General features: G+C 46.0%; 1 pseudogene; it reads right to left on the reverse strand.

Moving 5' to 3' along the window:
• Positions 1–14363: 14363 nt before the first annotated feature.
• LOC141141382 (large ribosomal subunit protein uL1-like) lies at positions 14364–15025 on the reverse strand (annotated as a pseudogene).
• Positions 15026–18872: the final 3847 nt, after the last annotated feature.

Consider the following 18872-nt stretch of genomic DNA (forward strand, 5'->3'; position numbering starts at 1 on the left):
CTGGGCTCAATGGGCAAGAGGAAATCACTCCAGCTGGCCAGTACTTTTAAAGCCCACTCAGACACCACCCACACAAACACCCACTGCCAGCCCATACCAATGAAGAAAATCCATAAGAGGCAATCCTTCCTAATCACCAGAAAGTATTCTTCTTCTACCCATCCTCTAGGAAGTATGCTGTAATGTCCACTAGGGGCAGCATTCATCCATGAATCACCACTATTTGACCTGGGGCTTCCTTCAGTAACAGCTGACCTTTGATGTTCTGTTACTCAGGACATTTTAATTTGCACCTCCCTAGTGAGGTCTTATCTGGTGCTTCTCCACACCTGTACCCCACATTAGGAGGCCAATGCGAGAACATCCTGTTAGGACATGAATTCCCATTTATGACTCCTTATTTCACACACCCTGTTGGGTAAACTTGCAGTACTTACATTCCAAAATGGCAATCTCCAACATAGCCCAAATGGCTGTATCAACCAGACATTAAAACTCCAGAACTATGATATTAAACCATATTGCCTTCCAACATATAGGAAGGCAATACAATACACCTACCTGCCTGTTCACAATCTTTTTTTTAATATACCCTGAGCTGTGCATGTGCAGCTGAGGGTACCTTCTATCTATGCATAGTGTGCCAAAATGAATGAACTTTGTGCATGTGTGTCATCGAGAAAGTGTCCATTTACATCAGACTACCTCTGATCTGTCATGTCATATCTGGACCCGGACAGACTCGGAGGTAAGTGGATATAAGCAGATACATACACCTGTACATACTCTTACATGGAACTTCAAATCAAGTCCTGTGTGAAAAAGATCTTATTGTCTTACAACATTGACTCAACAAATTTATATTGGTTCCCTTTTCTGAATACAAATATAATTTTACATGTATTGTTCCAATTCCCTTTTCACTTTAACAAAACAACTGACTGCATAAGTAAAAACCCCAAGTCACTATTTAGTAAATCTACTGTATCCTTGGCAGAGATTACAGACTTGACCCTCTGTGGATAGGTCTGTATTGGTTTTGCACATCTGGACAATTATTTATTCCCATCTCTCCTAGCAACACTGCTTCAGCTGTCACAGGGTGTTTTTTAGGGGTTTATTAAGGTAGTTTAATGTTCTTTGTGTTCATGTTTTTTTTCCTCATTTTTGCATATTGAATTGTACCTTTCTGTATGTAGTAAGGGGCTAGCTAGAGAGAGACAGAGAATGTTGATACACTGAGCTGCAGCTGCTCTCTGTGCACTCACTGAACTGTTCATGCTGGATTTAGTAACATTGTCTGCCTCCCACCAGCAGGGGGAGCAGAAAAGCCAATGGAAATTCATATACCTGTACACTGGCTGCATTAGACTGTGGGAGTTAAAGTCCTGAATAGGAGCCAGGTTGTGGAATCCTATAGACCATTGAACTGCAGTACCCACAAGGAGACAGTGTAAAAGAAGAGGAAAGACTGTATTTTCCAGGCTGCAGACCAAGAAACTTCCTTTTTTTTTGCTGCACAGAGGCCAAGAGACAGGGAGTGAGCAAACCTACCATTCTGAATGTGCGCCCACCTGACACAAGCCAGTGACCTGAGCCAGAGCTCAGAGTGCTGTGTGCTGGTGACCAGAGAGAGTAGATCAGAGTTTGCAGAAACTGAGGACTAAGCTATTGGTGGTTAACAGACCTTTGTTGCAGAGAGACTGGAACGCTATATACCAGTGGGCTGATGACTGGAGCCACTTCAGGCATTCCTGCCTTATAGCTGGGATTGGTGAGAGGGCATTATTGCTATTGACTTGTCATTGCTAGTAGAGACTGAGCACTTAGAGACTGGACATTTGACTAGAACCCCTTACCACTGCATGGAGGCTTTACTAGGGCTGTATTTATGTGCACTGCTGTAAAGACTGGGCCCCAACGTTAACAGGCTGAAGAACTAGGGCAAATGACTGTCTCTTTAGACAAGCTTCTCTGCAAGGACTTCACTTACTACCTAAAGTAAGGGGTGCCAGTGCAATAGACCTGGGTCATAGCATTTTCCTCCCTTGTGTGCACTCTAGCAGCATAGTACACTGGTTCCAAGAAATGTATTACAGTACCATTTACCATGGCTGTTATTGTTATCTGTGCTTTTGCTTAATGCTGATCTGCAAACTACCAAGTAAAGATTATTCTATCAGTATAAATCCCTATTCTAAACTACTACAGCTTAGTAACTCTTGTCTAGAGAATTGTGTTTGACTTTTAACTTATTCCTATATGTGCATATTGCCACCTACTTTAATTTGTTACAGTATAATGCACTTCATTTTTTTCTATCTCTTGTTTTCTTCCCAATACTGAACTGTAGTGTGTGCAGGGTATTTACAGTATACTTGTGCTAGTAATTGCATTGTAATATGCTTAATCTGGTGTGTCAGAGGAGCTGAGGTAATTTGTTGGGACTTTAAATATACCCCCGTGTGCACAATTAGATATAGAATTACATACAATATGTCTAAAATAATTTTGTCTTTATTTTACACAATATAAAAGCATATGTTGCTATCAAATATAGTATATTACAAACAAGTCTGTGCATAAGGTCTTCTAGAAGGGTCAACACGTTTTGCGGATCATCTGCTTCGTCAGGACCAGTAGAATTAGGTACACTGAAATTGATCAATCAAATAGTTGAAAAACAGATCCAAAATGGATGTAGTATAGTTTACTCGGTGTCTGTGGAAGGCAAAGGTTCAGTAATATCACAAAATAGCCTGCCGACCCATGGAAGTGTAACCATCAGGTTACAATATCAAGACCAAATAAACCAAAATCTGAGTAGATTTGTATATAATATCATAATGAGTCAAAATGAATTCCAAGTAGATTTTTAATACATGTACCATGATTGAGGGGCTCCCCACACCTCAGGTGTGAAATATGAACAAATGACGCATAAAGCAGCAATAGTTCCAAATCCCAAATAGGGCCCAAATGACTCAGACAGGTGCAAGCCACAGTCAAATTAAAGAAGTCATCTTCACAGGGGGATAACCCACACACAATCTTATATAGAGATCAGAGATAGTATGTCTCACCCCTCCTTCCAGAATAGCAACACATCCTTATTTGGCCTTGATATTTTAACTTGATGGTTACCCTCCCATTGGCTGGTAGGCTATTTTGTGAGATCACTGACCCTTTTCCTTCTATGGACAATGAGTAAACTATACTACATCCATTTTGGATCTTTTTTTAAACTATTTGACTTATCAATTTCAATGCGCCTAATTCTACTGGTCCTGACAAAGCGGATGATCCGCAAAACGCATTGACCCTTCTAGAAGACCTTATGCACAGACTTGTTTGTAATGTACTTTATTTGATAGCAACATATGCTTTTTAGATTGTGTATTCTTTTAGACATATTGTATGTCATTCTATGTCTAATTGTGCACACGGGGGTATATTTAAAGTCCCAACACTCATTCTCTCTCCTTGCTACTCCTAAAAATAGTTTGATAGATTGGGTTCTTTATTCTTTGCCTCAAATTGGTGAACAACCTCAGCTCCTCTGACACACCAGATTAAGCGAAAAGCATATTGCATAGTTGCCAACATTGTAAAAAAAAAATGTGGGACACTTTTGTGGCTGTAGGCGGAGCTGTCCAATAATTAGGGGGCGGGGCATTCACCAGCAGGCGTGGCCTATCAAAAACAGACAAGTGCGGCGCGCAAAGCGCGCCGCGCCGAAAAATGGGCGTGGTTTACGCGAAATTGTGGGCGTGGCTTAAATGGGCGTGGCTCTAGAGGGTGTGGTTAGAGTCTGAAATGAATGAGGGATGGAGAGGGGGGGAGAGGGGGAGAGAGAGGGAAATGACGGGACAGCAGCCCCAGATCCTACACAATAAAAATATGTGTATTCTAGAAAGTTTAACAATCAGCAGATAAAGATACTCCAAACACCTGGTGTTAATGCTTCAATCATCCCGGCACCATGGTTGTTATGGTGTCAGGATGATTGAAGCGCATTATTTCTATTATTACATTGTAATATAAAATGAAATCATTCAACTCACCATAATGCAGAATCAGTGGGATCCCTGAGCGTGTCGCCTGCCACCAGCCGTCCGTCCTTGCTTCAGATGTCCGAGCAGAGTCCGTCCTTGCATCAGGTGCCCCCAGCGGAGCCCCCCTCACACCAGGAGTCCCCGGCGGAGCCCCCCTCACATCAGAAGTCCCCAGCGGAGCCCCCCTCACATCAAGAGTCCCCAGCGGAGCCCCCCTCACATCAGGAGTCCCCGGCGGAGCCCCCCTCACATCAGGTGTCCCCGGCGGAGCCCCCCCTCACACCAGGAGTCCCCAGCGGAGCCCCCCTCACACCAGGAGTCCCCGGCGGAGCCCCCCTCACACCAGGAGTCCCCGGCGGAGCCCCCCTCACATCAGGAGTCCCTGGCGGAGCCCCCCTCACATCAGGTGTCCCCGGCGGAGCCCCCCCTCACACCAGGAGTCCCCAGCGGAGCCCCCCTCACACCAGGAGTCCCCGGCGGAGCCCCCCTCACACCAGGAGTCCCCGGCGGAGCCCCCCTCACATCAGAAGTCCCCAGTGGAGCCCCCCTCACATCAGAAGTCCCCAGCGGAGCCCCCCTCACACCAGGAGTCCCCGGCGGAGCCCCCCCTCACATCAGGAGTCCCCGGCGGAGCCCCCCCTCACATCAGGAGTCCCCGGCGGAGCCCCCCCTCACATCAGGAGTCCCCGGCGGAGCTCCCCCTCACATCAGGTGTCCCCAGTGCCCCCGCCTCACATCAGGTGTCCCCAGTGCCCCCCCCCTCACATCAGAAGTCCCCAGCGGAGCCCCCCTCACATCAAGAGTCCCCAGCGGAGCCCCCCTCACATAAGGAGTCCCCGGCGGAGCCCCCCTCACATCAGGAGTCCCCGGCGGAGCCCCCCCTCACATCAGGTGTCCCCGGCGGAGCTCCCCCTCACATCAGGTGTCCCCAGTGCCCCCGCCTCACATCAGGTGTCCCCAGTGCCCCCCCCTCACATCAGAAGTCCCCAGCGGAGCCCCCCTCACATCAAGAGTCCCCAGCGGAGCCCCCCTCACATCAGGAGTCCCCGGCGGAGCCCCCCTCACATCAGGAGTCCCCGGCGGAGCCCCCCTCACACCAGGAGTCCCCGGCGGAGCCCCCCTCACACCAGGAGTCCCCGGCGGAGCCCCCCTCACATCAGAAGTCCCCAGTGGAGCCCCCCTCACATCAGAAGTCCCCAGCGGAGCCCCCCTCACACCAGGAGTCCCCGGCGGAGCCCCCCCTCACATCAGGAGTCCCCGGCGGAGCCCCCCCTCACATCAGGAGTCCCCGGCGGAGCCCCCCCTCACATCAGGAGTCCCCGGCGGAGCCCCCCCTCACATCAGGAGTCCCCGGCGGAGCTCCCCCTCACATCAGGTGTCCCCAGTGCCCCCGCCTCACATCAGGTGTCCCCAGTGCCCCCCCCCTCACATCAGGTGTCCCCAGTGCCCCCCCACTCACATCAGGTGTCCCCAGTGCCCCCCCCTCACATCAGGTGTCCCCAGTGCCCCCCCCACTCACATCAGGTGTCCCCCCTCACATCAGGTGTCCCCAGTGCCCCCCCCACTCACATCAGGTGTCCCCCCCTCACATCAGGTGTCCCCAGTGCCCCCCCCACTCACATCAGGTGTCCCCCCCTCACATCAGGTGTCCCCAGTGCCCCCCCACTCACATCAGGTGTCCCCCACTCACATCAGGTGTCCCCCACTCACATCAGGTGTCCCCAGTGCCCCCCCCACTCACATCAGGTGTCCCCCCCTCACATCAGGTGTCCCCAGTGCCCTCCCCCCCTCACATCAGGTGTCCCCAGTGCCCCCCCCACTCACATCAGGTGTCCCCAGTGCCCCCCCCCCTCACATCAGGTGTCCCCCCCTCACATCAGGTGTCCCCAGTGCCCCCCCCTCACATCAGGTGTCCCCCCCTCACATCAGGTGTCCCCAGTGCCCCCCCCTCACATCAGGTGTCCCCAGTGCCCCCCCCCACTCACATCAGGTGTCCCCAATGCCCCCCCCACTCACATCAGGTGTCCCCAGTGCCCCCCCCCACTCACATCAGGTGTCCCCAATGCCCCCCCCCACTCACATCAGGTGTCCCCTGTGCCCCCCCCCACTCACATCGTGTCCCACAGCGGTGCGCGCGCTCACCCCCCACCTAGAACCCCCGCCCCTTTCCATAACAGACTGGCAGATGGGCGGGGGGTAGGCGGGGCGAGGCGGAGCGGGGCGGGCCGAGGCGGGGCGAGGCGGAGCGGAGCGGGCCGAGGCGGGGCGGGCCGAGGCAGGCCGAGGCGGAGCGGGGCGGGCCGAGGCGGAGCGGGGCAGGGGGTGGGCGGCGACGCAGAAGCTTCGTCTAGCCCCCCCCCCCCAGCCGTCTTCCTGAACTCCAACAAAATGGCGGCCGGCGGAGACAATGTCTCCGCCGGCCGCCGACCTCTAGCGGCGGCGGCGGCGGCGGCGGCGGCGGCGGCGGCGGTTTCAAAAACCGGAACCGAATTTTTCGGGACATTTCCCGGGACGCCACAAATCCGGGAATGAAGTCCAAGTCCCGGGAATGTCCCGGGAAATTCGGGACAGTTGGCAGCTATGATATTGCAATGCTATTACTAGCACAAGTATACTGTAAATACCCTGCACACACTACAGTTCAGTATTGGGAAGCAAACAATAGACTGGTTAGAAAAAAAGAAGTGCATTATACTGTAACAAATTAAAGTAGGTGGAAATATGCACATATAGGAATAGTTAGAATTCTCTAGACAAGAGTTACTAAGTTGTCCTCCAGGATTTCCCTGTATTTGCTGTTTTCCTTCTACCCTCACAAGCTTTTTAGGGCCTACTCGAAAGAAGCATCCCCACACCACAATGTTGCCACCAGCATGCTTCACAGTAGGGATGGTGCATTTATGATGTGCAGTGTTTGGCTTATGGCACCTAATTTGATGGCCACAAAGCTACATTTTTGTCTCATCAGACCATATAACCAGCTTATGCAGTCTTCCACATGCGTTCCGACAAACTGTTCGCTAATGGTGGAATTACATTTGACTTCTAGTTGTTTACACTTTCTTCCATGAAGGTGTTACTAGTAAAGCACATGAACAACAGTTGTAAGCATAGTCTCTCAAATCTTAGGCAGGCTTGTAACCCCTTCAGGGATGTGACTTTTGTCTTTTGAAGGATTCTCTTGCCAATCTTCTACTTGTATAGTCACTTGCTTTAATTTCGTGCACCTCTTTCTGGAACAGTCTCAGCTAGTTTGTAATGTAAATCTTTTTCCCAGCTGCCATCGGGCCTTGCTTTGTCCTTGGTTGTTTTGCATGGTAACATTGCCTTCTTCTTTAGTGTTGCCCTCTATCTGATTTGATGATAAGCTAACCTTCTCCTCTCCTCCGCCTGGTGCTTGATCAGTCATTTGCCTTACTGCCACCCAACTCAACTCCTGCCATAGCTTACTCTACCCATTCACCCTATCTCTACCCTGTCTTTACAATTTGGTCTTATTTTTCAGCATATTGTTGCTCTTGGGCAGAACTGCTGTTAGAAATCACAGGGCCCCATACAGCCTAATTGACAGGGCCCCTCCCCTGACCAGAAGTGACTGAGGACATATATTTTATCAGTCCCTTTCTTTGCAGCCTCAGTTGCAAAGTGCACTGAAGTTTTGTGCTCATTCACAAACTGAAGCATAATAAACAGTTTACTACACTTCAGTGATCAATGGGCACAGGAGTGATTGGTACCGATCACTCACTGTGTTCATTCAGGAAAAGAAGGGGCCAATAAATTATATTGGCCCCTTCTCCCCCACTCTCCATCCTGAAACATCCCCCTATGTGGGGGCAGCAGCTGCCGGCAGGAGAGGAGGGAAGCCAGCAGCGCTGCAGGGGAAAGGGGCACACAGGGGGGTCCAGACAGCAGATGGGAGGGGCGCATGAGCTAGAAACACTCCCCTGTAGTGCAGACGGAGGGAGAAGCTGTCAGTGCTGCAGGGGAAGGCAGAAGAGTTCAGTTCAGTTGAAGCTACGTGACATGGCGTTGCGAAGCGCGTCGACGTAACTACGGTCTGCAGACGCTGCTATAGTGATCTCCCAATCCAAATGGAAGGCGGGGACTTTTTGAAAGAAAAAATCGAATCTATATAGATGAAGCTGCTACTAGTGAGGCTGTGACCTGCCTAATGATACTGCCACAGTGTGACTGAGTAATCAACTGAGTGTCAGCAAACACACTACACGGTACATCCATTAGCGCCCATGGCTTAATCCTCCCATAAAGGACGGGGAGGCAACGGATCTGATTTGCCGCTGTGGAAGTGCAGGAGATCTCGGCCAGCATTCCGATATCAGGAAAGAAGGCGGTAACATAACAAAAACTACAACGTATTCAAACTTGCATTTTGGCACAGATCCCCTGCAATATATGATCTCCACGGCCTGGGGATGAGTGTAGATCCCGGGTTAGCCCGCTGTGATGGACACTGAGCCATTGTTAGCTGTGTTTCATTGATGGCTAAAGGCAGATTTATATTATCATCTACTTCATCCTGATCATGGTTATTGTCATTCGAGCAGATGTCATCTTAGCACTGCTTGATCATATATTGATCCTTACTAGTAATATATCCTGCTAGAGATATTTGAACTCCACTGTGATTATAAACTGTCTTCAGGAATGGACATTTTTGAATGAAATGCTTCGAGCATGCGCATGCAATTATATAACTTGAATCCCTTTCAGCCCATTCAGTAAGAACTATTCACTAGTATTTTTTGGAGACTCTACAGACAGGCAACTCCTTGTTTAGCAGCAACTCTTTGGCAGCATCACCTTCATTAGTCTTTCTGCCACCCCAGGGGCCACGCATGCATAGTTTCCCTCTTGTTATTGTTGTTTGTAGGACCAGCATCATGCAGCTTCTTTGTTGAAGCAAATTGTTTTACTTTTGTAGTTTTTGATATACCAATAAATTTTGAATTAATTTTTTACTCACTCTTCTATTATTGCCCCCTATATCCATAGTAGCTGTCTTTTTTTTTCCCAGGGAGGTTTCCTCTCTTGTGATCTTCCTTGGAATTAATTTTCTTAAAGGCAGAAGAGGACTAGTGTCTGCAATAAGACAGTACAGCCGATCCTCCTGCTCAGCAGGTGACTGGGCCCCCCTCTTGAATTGACGAGGCCTTGGCCCAGTACAGCCTTATCAGCGGCCCTACTTTTGGGTGCTGTGTCTAAACTTCCATCAGCCTGTATACTCACTCTCTCCTAGTCACCCTTAGTTTTCTTTCTCCCTTTAATTAGTCTGTTTTGGCCTTGCATCTTCTATACTTATTTTACTCCCAGGCAAACTCCGTTGTACAGTTACTGTTTTAGTTTCTCTATGCCCCAGTCTTCATTATAAACAAGGCTGTCCAAAAGACTTCAGCTTGACAGTGCCCTACCGCTTATACACATCTACACCAGGCTCAGGTGAAGACTGGGCACTCCCAAATCTTGCTGCTCCTAGCTGCTTTGGTCTGAAGTGGCAGGGTAGCCAGGGGTGGCACACAGCTACCCATATATCATGCTGCTACCAGTTATATTGATTGCAGACTGACACCCTGCAATTATAGCATCTGGATGGTATTGATAATAAATAACTGTATTAAGCAAAATACGGTCAAAATGTGTGATAATAGACCTCCTAAAACTGATCACAAGACATTTATTGATTTTTCAAAGGTTTAGACAAGTACATTGAAGGAAAAGCATGCAAAACATATACACACTTTGACAGGGTAGCAAGTTCACTGTATGATGATGAAAGGTAAGAGAATATATATATATATATATACAGTATATGTGGGTGTAAGTTGTTCACTAGATGGGTGGGGGCAGGGAAGATGTGTTTGTGCGCCTGACTGAATGTAGATATCATGCAGAATTCATAGATAGAAGTCTGTGGGTTTAGCAGTCAAGGGGAAAGGTGAGAAAGAGTTGGGGGTTTGTAATGCTGCATGTAACGTAAAAGACAAGAACATATGAAGTTTCGAGAAAGGAGGAGGGAGGGTCATGTAACCTTCCTTGGGTCGTCATTATAGTAAGAGTTTGGAGCGGTCAAGGTCCAGATCATGGTTGTAGTCAAGCCAAGGTGACTATATTGTTTAAAATTTAGGGTGGGTATCATTTGAATTCATCATTTTCCTGACTCTTCTAGTTTTAGGTTCTATGAGCAATAATTAAAATGTGACATGTGGCAACTCGCCAAGGATATAAGTACTATGAAGAGAGGGGTAGACACCTGATTCCATACATTGTTCTTTTGCTGTCTGTATGAAAGAGTCATTGGTCCATTGCTGACTTTGCTCTAGACCAGGGATATGCAATTAGCGGACCTCCAGCTGTTGCAAAACTACAAGTCCCATCATGCTCTGCCTCTGAGTGTCATGCTTGTGGCTGTCAGAGCCTTGCCTCATGGGACTTGTAGTTCTGCAACAGCTGGAGGTCCGCTAATTGCATATCCCTGCTCTAGTCAGTGAGGGAGCGACATGTGTAACCAGGTGGGTATTTACTATGCTCTGCATAGCAATCCTGTCACTGGCAGGTGTCGTCAGTAACAGGATCAATGGTGTGACATGACCCTTAGTTTTATACTAAGCTTAGCTAGTTCAGAGGGGTAGGAGAGAAAAGATACTAGGTAGTTGACCTAAGAGGGCAGATAGTATAAATCCAACCTGCACATCCAGGAAATGGGGTTTGATGCTGCACACTTTAACCATAATGTCTTTGCAACGGCATAAGACTAGGGGCTTATGTCAGTGGGTTTTTGTTTGAGTCAGATACATTGTGCCTTCTTGTACTGTACAAGTCTATAGGACTGCAAAACCCACATGAAACATGTCAAATACAGATCAGAAGGATAGCAATTGCAGATCAGATGCACTTGTCATTCTAAATTCTAAATGACCTCCAAAGCATCTCAAACTGATGTCATTGACACAAACCCAAAAATCTGTTGACCCAGGATGGTCCACTGATGGGAAATATGGCCCAATCTGCAGGAAAGAGGTGGCACAGCATGGGCGGAGCCACAAGGGTAGTTGCCCTGGGCAGAAAATTCTTAGGAGTGCAAAAATAGTAAGGAATCAGGATGAGAAAAGGTAGGAGATTGGTCTGTGTGTGCTCAGTCCTGGTCTTGTCATTAGCGTTCTACATTCACTCTCTCTTACTCTTAGGCTATGTGGGTGGGTCTGGCTGGGTGGTTCTACTGTATGCTGGGGTGGGTGGTGTTGAGAGCAAGCAAGTTTGTAGCAGTCTACTGCAGTTGAGGATGGCTCTGATCTCTCTTCTTCCTGGGACCACTGGCAACTGGAACTCCTCCAACTACCAGTGAGCATAGGGGGAAAGTGGGTTATATAGAAATTGATGGAACTGGGGTGCACAATAAGGAGGTGGAGAGGCTGGGGATGCACAATGGGGGGTATAGCGTTGGAGGGTACAATGAATGGATGAAGGGAGTGGGGGTGCACAATGATAGGTTGGGGGTACAGAGTGGGTTATGCTCACTGGAAGGGGGGAGTTGCAAGGAGTGGATGAGAAAGCCAGGAACACAGGGGAACGCAGGTAAGAAACTGATTTTTCTACTATGCAATATATATAATGTATTCTGGTGGAAATTACTCAGGGAGTGGTAATGGTCCATGGGTTATGGGGGGGCAGTACCAACCCTGCCCTAGGCACTGGGAACCTACACTGCACCACTGTAAGGAAGGATACATTTGTTTTGCTCTGAATTATAGCATTATATTAAACAAAAATGAATTACAAGATGTTAAAGGATTGTAAGTAAAGCCTTTTTTTAGTTGATAGCATTCATTTCCTTTGAGTTTTTATAGAGGATGTAAAGAAATGTTTTGATATTATGTATATTCCCCTGCAGCAGACAGAATTAGGGAAAGACAATTGTGGAGGTTAGAGTGCCTTTAATGAGATGTTATTCTGAAAGCTCTGTATATTCTTTCTGCTATTTTCTGACCTTCAGGATAGTTGTTGTGGCTAATCGCCTGATCTTGTAGACAAATTGCAAATGAGAAACTACTCTGCAACCAGGCGCCTTGTCACCAGAGCCGAGGTGTGCTGAAAATAGACAGGTTTAGAAAAAAAAAAAAGATAAAAAACATAAGCATTGTGCTTATAATAGAGGTGTTAGGGAATAATCACATTTATGTAATAAGGGAATGAATGATGTGCAAAGACCAGTGACCCTTGGCAACTAATTAGAATTCAGGAGCAACTTTAGGAAAACTAAGTTGGAGAATTCTTAATTGGTTGGAAAGCCATTTCAATTTACCTTAAAGAGACGATTTCTCCAAAGTGAGGGGAAAACACCTTATACAGTTGTCCAGGGCCACTGATAAGTCAGTACAACTGGTCCTTTGGTACTGGGCCAAGTCCTTATCAGATAAACAGGGGGGCCTTGGGCATCTTTATTGTTAATTTCTGCCTTTATTATTAAATTGATTTTACTAGACTATACCCCCACTCCTACTTGCTTACCAGGACTTAAATTACATTTTCGTGGGCCCCATCACATCTGTCAGTCATGAGTGAGGAAAAGCCAATAAACAGCTCTTCCTGTTTACACTGTGATCAGCCGTGATCGGACACGGCTGATCATGTGGTAAAGAGCTTCCGTCGGAGGCTCTTTACCAAGATCGGCGTAGCTGTGTGTCAGACTGACATGTCGCACCACCGATCAACGCTCTGCGGGCCACCACGGGCGTGTGCTGACAGTTATCCTGCTGGACGTCATATGACGCCCGGTCAGGATAACTGAACCACCACCCGGCCGTCATTTTGCTGTAGGCTGGGCGGGAAGTGGTTAAGATAACATCAATAGGCAATTGTCACATCATTATATCTTAAAGTGATTGTAAAGTCTCGTATTTGTTTAAAAAAAAATTACAAACATATTATACTTACCTGCTCTGTCGCAGTGGATTTGCACAGAGCAACCCAGATCCTCCTCTTCTCGGGTCCCTCTTCTGTGATCCTGGCTCTCCCCTCCTGTTGAGTGCCCCCACAGCAAGCAGCTTTCTATGGGGGCACCCGAGCCGAGTCACAGCTCATTGTGTCCATTCAGACATGGAGCCGTGACCTGGCCTGCTCCCTTTCGCTCCTGATTGGCTGACTGACTTTGATTGACAGCAGCAGGAGCCAATCACATCACGCTGCTGTCTTAGCCAATGAGGAGGGGAGTCCTGGTTGGCTAAGACACTTCAGCAACATCGTTGGATAAAGATGGGCTCAGTTAAGTATTAGGGTGGCTGAGGGGGGCTGCTTCACACAAAAAGTTTTTCTATCTTAACATCAAGACCCTCTAGGTGTTTTTTGCAGAAACATAGGACATTTTTTCAACATGGATTCCTATTTCATTAATGCATTTTGTGCCTCTGCATTTTTGGTAAGGGTCAGGGACTTTTTGTTAAACGCAAAACGTTGGTTTTTTTGTGTTTTTGGTTCAATAATTTTCAATGGAGAAGCTGCAGAAAAGCACGCAGTTCAATTTTACCACACTTTTATCACGATTTTGCAGCAATTGACATTTTTTTATTTGCCCTATAACAAATTTGCCAAAAAAAAGCATGAAAAATGCGAATTGCAGCAAAATCACAGTAAAATCGTGGTAAAACGCAAAAAGCACAGCAAAAAGCATGCCCAGATGCTCAAAAGCAAACTGCATAGGTATAAATGGAGCCTATAAGACCAAGCTTGCTGGAGGCAGCAACACATCATAGGATATGTTATAATCAAGAAGTAATTGCCGTTCCCAAAGAAATTATATTTGAAAGACCCCTTTCACACTGCCAGCGGGCCGCGTCAGCGGTAAAGCGCCGCTAGATTTAGCGGTGCTTTACCGTCGTTTTAGCAGCGCTTTTCGGTCGCCAGCGGGGCAATTTTAACCACCGCTAGCAGCCAAAGAAAGGGTTAAATGTGACCGAAAAGTGCCGCTGCCGAAGCGCTTTGCAGGCACTTCGGCAGCACTGCCCATTCAATTCAAAACGCCGCTCCTAAACAGCTCCAAAGATTTTGCTTGCAGGACTTTTTCTTACAACCTGCAAGCACACCGCTTCAGTGTGAAAGCATTCGGGCTTTCACAATGGGGCTGCAGGGGAGGCATTTTTCAAGCACTTTACATGCGCTATTTTTAGCCCTTTAGCGCCTGAAAAACGCCTCAGTGTGAAAGGGGTCTAAGGGTTTATTTTTTAACATTTTTGAACATTAAAAATAGAAGACATCTACAAAAATGCTACGCATTCATATATATATATATTTTTTTTTAAAGTTGAAAAAACTTTATTGGTATCAAAAATTAGTACAGACATTGTGGTTTGCCCATTGTGCTCTTGATGTACAGGGCCCTCACATTCTGACTGTTCTTTTTCAGTAGCGATACCAAGAAGTTAATGGAAAGGTGGATGTTGTAGACAAGCTCCTCCTCTGTCATCTTGACATGACCAACTGCCACAGCCAAACACAGGACCTTTTTCATCTGAAACCTAATGGTGGACTTGACTTCATCAGTTTTGGCCACCATGTTCTCATTGTGAGTCAACAAAGAAGGAAATTTTCCTGCTTTATTCAAACTAGGTTCCAAAATACTAGGAATCTGCTCGATAAGTGATTTGGAGGCCAAAAAGCTTCTTCACAAGCTTCTTGTTCTTGTTAAGTTTCTTAAGAGCTTCAATATCCACGTGGAGTAAATCCACAGCCTTAGCTTCATCACAGTGCTGCTGATCCCAAAATGCATACTGAGAATTTGGGCCTTGGTGTAGACTTTAGCCTGACAGTGCCGGAGAAACGCTTGTCCTTTTGGGGGTCATCGTTTTTTAGGCTGATCTGAAGTTGGATTGCAGAAACTTTCTCTTCTTCCTTCTTGACCCCAGTAGAACCTCCCTCACAGCTTAATGGAGGATATCACAAGAAACTTTATTGCTCATCATGCACTATCAGGTCTCAGCGACTAGAAAGGCACATTCATATTTTTAAATTCAAAGTAAACCCTAACTAAATGACATTTTTACTAAAACATTGTGTATCATACAATTCCCATTTTTTCTTTTTATAATAAACGACTTGTTTTCATGTTTGTTTAATCCTTTATTGCACTGAGTATTATTTTGTTTCAAAATTGTGAAAATGACGTTTGGAACTACAGTGACATGCTACATTTTGTGAAAGGCATTTCTGTACTTTTCCTTTTTTTTAAGTAATATCTACATTTGTTGACCTTTTTTATTAATGAGGAACTGCATTCTGCTTACATAATTTGTAATAAAAACATCTTTGCCATTCTGAAGCTTCCCTCCAACCACTTTGCATATTATTTTATATATACTGTGATTCTGTACTTGCCAAATATGCTGCATAAATATCCCTCCACTAAGTCTGGTTGCAGCCATTTTAACTGTGGGCAGCTGTAGTTAATGCCTGTTCACTTCCTGGATTTACACAGACACACACCTCCAGCTCTGCAGCTCTCATCGGCCCTCTTATGACTCACCCCCCCTCCCTTCCTGGCAAACAAGAAACAGGAAGTGGGCTGTATAAGGTATTTACTGGCAGAAAAAAAAATGTTTTAATATCCAAAGTTAAAACAACAAGGGCAGAAGATTTAATAGATGGAAAGATGAAAAAAATGACTGAATTTTCGCTTTAAATTGTTATTCCTGATTAGAATTCTCTTTAAGAAGCCTGAATAAGTGTATTTTCTATTCTCTCTAGCCTTTTTTTAATTATTTATGATCTTTCATTCCTTTTACTCAGCTGTTGTGTCAGTCAGATGTGAAGTAAAAGGATTACTGTGTTTAGTGTGTAGGAGAGAAAAGAACTGTATTATTTAAAGAGCAAATCTGTATTTTACTTGGATGCATACAAATAATCCTTTTGTTTCTGGAGGGTCGTTACAGAGAAAGACAAACACATTTGCTGAAAAAGAGTCCTGTAGCTTTCATTAAAGGAAAACAACACACTCAACTCACTCGTACAGAAAAGCGTATTATTTCCATAATAATAAAAAAGCTGTTTAATGCAGCCATTCTCCAGCAGCGATGCCTACCTTTATTTTGTTTAAACAGTCAATGTTGTGGCTTAAGTGGGACTGTTCGCTCTTTTAGCACCGCAACTGTGTGGTGTACAACAATGGCCGTTCTATATTTAGGATATCACTGGCGTAATTCTTACAGCAGCATAAATCTGGAGCAAGCTGTTTACAACTACATCAAAAAGTCATAAAAATGTGTAAAAAATGTAAACAAACATATAAACACATTTATATTAATAGTTACTTATATGGTTAGAGCAAACAGAGAAGCATACACACATCTCCCGGGGAAAAAGTATTTGATCCCCTGCTGATTTTGTACATTTGCCCACTGACAAAGAAATTATCATTCTATAATTTTAATGGTAGGTTTATTTTAACAGTGAGAGACAGAATAACTACAAAAATATCCAGAAAAACGCATTTCAAAAAAGTTATAAATCAATTGGCATTTTAATGAGTGAAACAAGTGTTTGACCCCCTATCAGTCAGTAAGATTTCTGGCTCCCAGGTGTCTTCTATAGAGGTAACAAGCTGAGATTAGGAGCATTTTCTTAAAGGGAGTGCTCCTAATCTCAGCTTGTTACCTCTATAGAAGACACCTGTCCACAGAAGCAATCAATCAATCAGATTGCAATCTCTCCACCATGGCCAATACCAAAGAGCTGTCCAAGGATGTCAAGGACAAGAATGTCAAGGACAAGAATGTGGACCTACACAAGGCTGGAATAGGCTACAAGACTATCGTCAAGCAGCTTGGTAAGAGGGTGACAATAGTTGGTGCGATTATTCGCAAATAGAAGAAAAACAAAATAACTGTCAATCTCCCTCGGTCTAGGGCTTCATGCAAGATCTTGCCTGGTGGAGTTTCAATGATCTCAAGGCAGCTGAGACCGTAGTCACCAAGAAAACAATTGGTAACACACTATGCCGTGAAGGACTAAAATCCTGCAGTGGTCCCCCTGTTTAAGAAAGCACATGTACACACATCTGAAGTTTGCTAATGAAAATCTGAATGATTCAGAGGAGAACTGGGTTAAAGTGTTGTGGTCAGATGAGACCAAAAATCAAGCTCTTTGGCATCAACTCAACTCGCCGTGTTTGGAGGTGGAGGAGGAATACTGCCTATGACCCCAAGAACACCATCCCCACTGTCAAACATGGAGGTGGAAACATTATCCTTTGAGGGTGTTTTTCTGCTAAGGGGACAGAACAACTTCACTGCATCAAAGACGATTGACATGGCCATGTATCGTCAAATCGTGGGTGAGAACCTCCTTCCCTCAGCCAGGGTTTTGAAAATGGGGCATGGATGGGTATTCCAGACCAGCATGACAATGACCCAAAACACACGGCCAAGGCAACAAAGTGGTGGCTCAAGAATAAGCACATTAAGGTTCTGGAGTGGCCTAGCCAGTCTCCAGACCTTAAAGGAGTTGTAAAGTCTTGAGTTTTTTCACCTTAATGCATTATTTGCATTAAGGTGAAAAACCTTTTGTGGCGCAGCTGCCCTCCAGAGCCCCCCTTTCATTAACTAGTCCCAATCTTTCCAGCAACGAGAGGGAGCCCAGCAGCTCCAGTTGCTGTCTCGGGTCCCCATTGGATAGATTGACAGCAGCACTGCTATCAATCAAATCCAGTGACATGGGAGCTGAGTGCTGCTTCCTGTGTCAATGGACACAGCAGCAGGACTCGGGAACGCGCCCGCACGAGTGCCCCCATGGAATGCAGCTCTCTGTGGGGGCACTGAATGCAGGGGGGAACCAGGAGCACTGCCGGGGACCCCAGAAAAGAAGAATTGGGGCCACTCTGTACTAAACCCTTGCACAGGGCAGGTAAGTAAGTATAACATGTTTGTTTTCCAAAAAAAATCCCATAGAAAATATGTGGAGGGAGCTGAAGGTGTGAGTTACCAAACGTCAGCCTCGAAACCTTAATGACTTGGAGAGGATCTGCAAAGAGGAGTGGGACAAAATCCCTCCTGAGATGTTTGCAAACTAATGCCGCGTACGCACGAGCGGACTTTTCGACCGGACTGGTCCAATGGACCGAGTTCGGCGGACAATTCGACCGTGTGTGGGCTTCATCGGACCTGCAGCGAACTTTTTTGGTCGAAAATCTGACGGACTTTAGATTTGGAACATGTTTCAAATCTTTACGTCGGAACTCTGCCGGACCTAGTTCTTATCGAAAAGTCCGCTCGTCTGTGTGCTAGTCCGACGGACGAAAACCGATGCTAGGGCAGCTATTGGCTACCGGCTATCAACTTCCCTTATTTTAGTCCAGTCATACGTCATCACGTATGAATCCTTTAGGACTTTGGTGTGATCGTGTGTAGGCAAGTATGTTTGTTCGGAAAGTCCGTCGGAAGTCCGCCGAAAGTCCGTCGAAAAGACCGTCGGACCAGTCCGGTCGAAAAGTCTGCTTGTGTGTACGCGGCATTAGTCTTGTTTTGCGAAGGGGTCAAATACCTATTTCACTCATTAAAATGCAAATCAATTTATAACTTTTTTTGAAATGCGTTTTTCTGGATATTTTTGCTGTTAATCTCACTGTTAAAATGAACCTACCATTAAAATTATAGACTGATCATTTCTTTGTCAGTGGGCAACCGTAAAAAATCAGCAGGGGATCAAATACTTTTTTCCCTCACTGTATCAAAAAAAAAAATATATTTTTATTATTTAGATTCATTTTATAGACAAGCTATCCTTGTAAAAAAAGAACATATACTGTATTTTTAT

This window comes from Aquarana catesbeiana, linkage group LG04 (assembly GCF_042186555.1).
Source record: "Aquarana catesbeiana isolate 2022-GZ linkage group LG04, ASM4218655v1, whole genome shotgun sequence".
Lineage (NCBI taxonomy): Eukaryota > Metazoa > Chordata > Amphibia > Anura > Ranidae > Aquarana > Aquarana catesbeiana.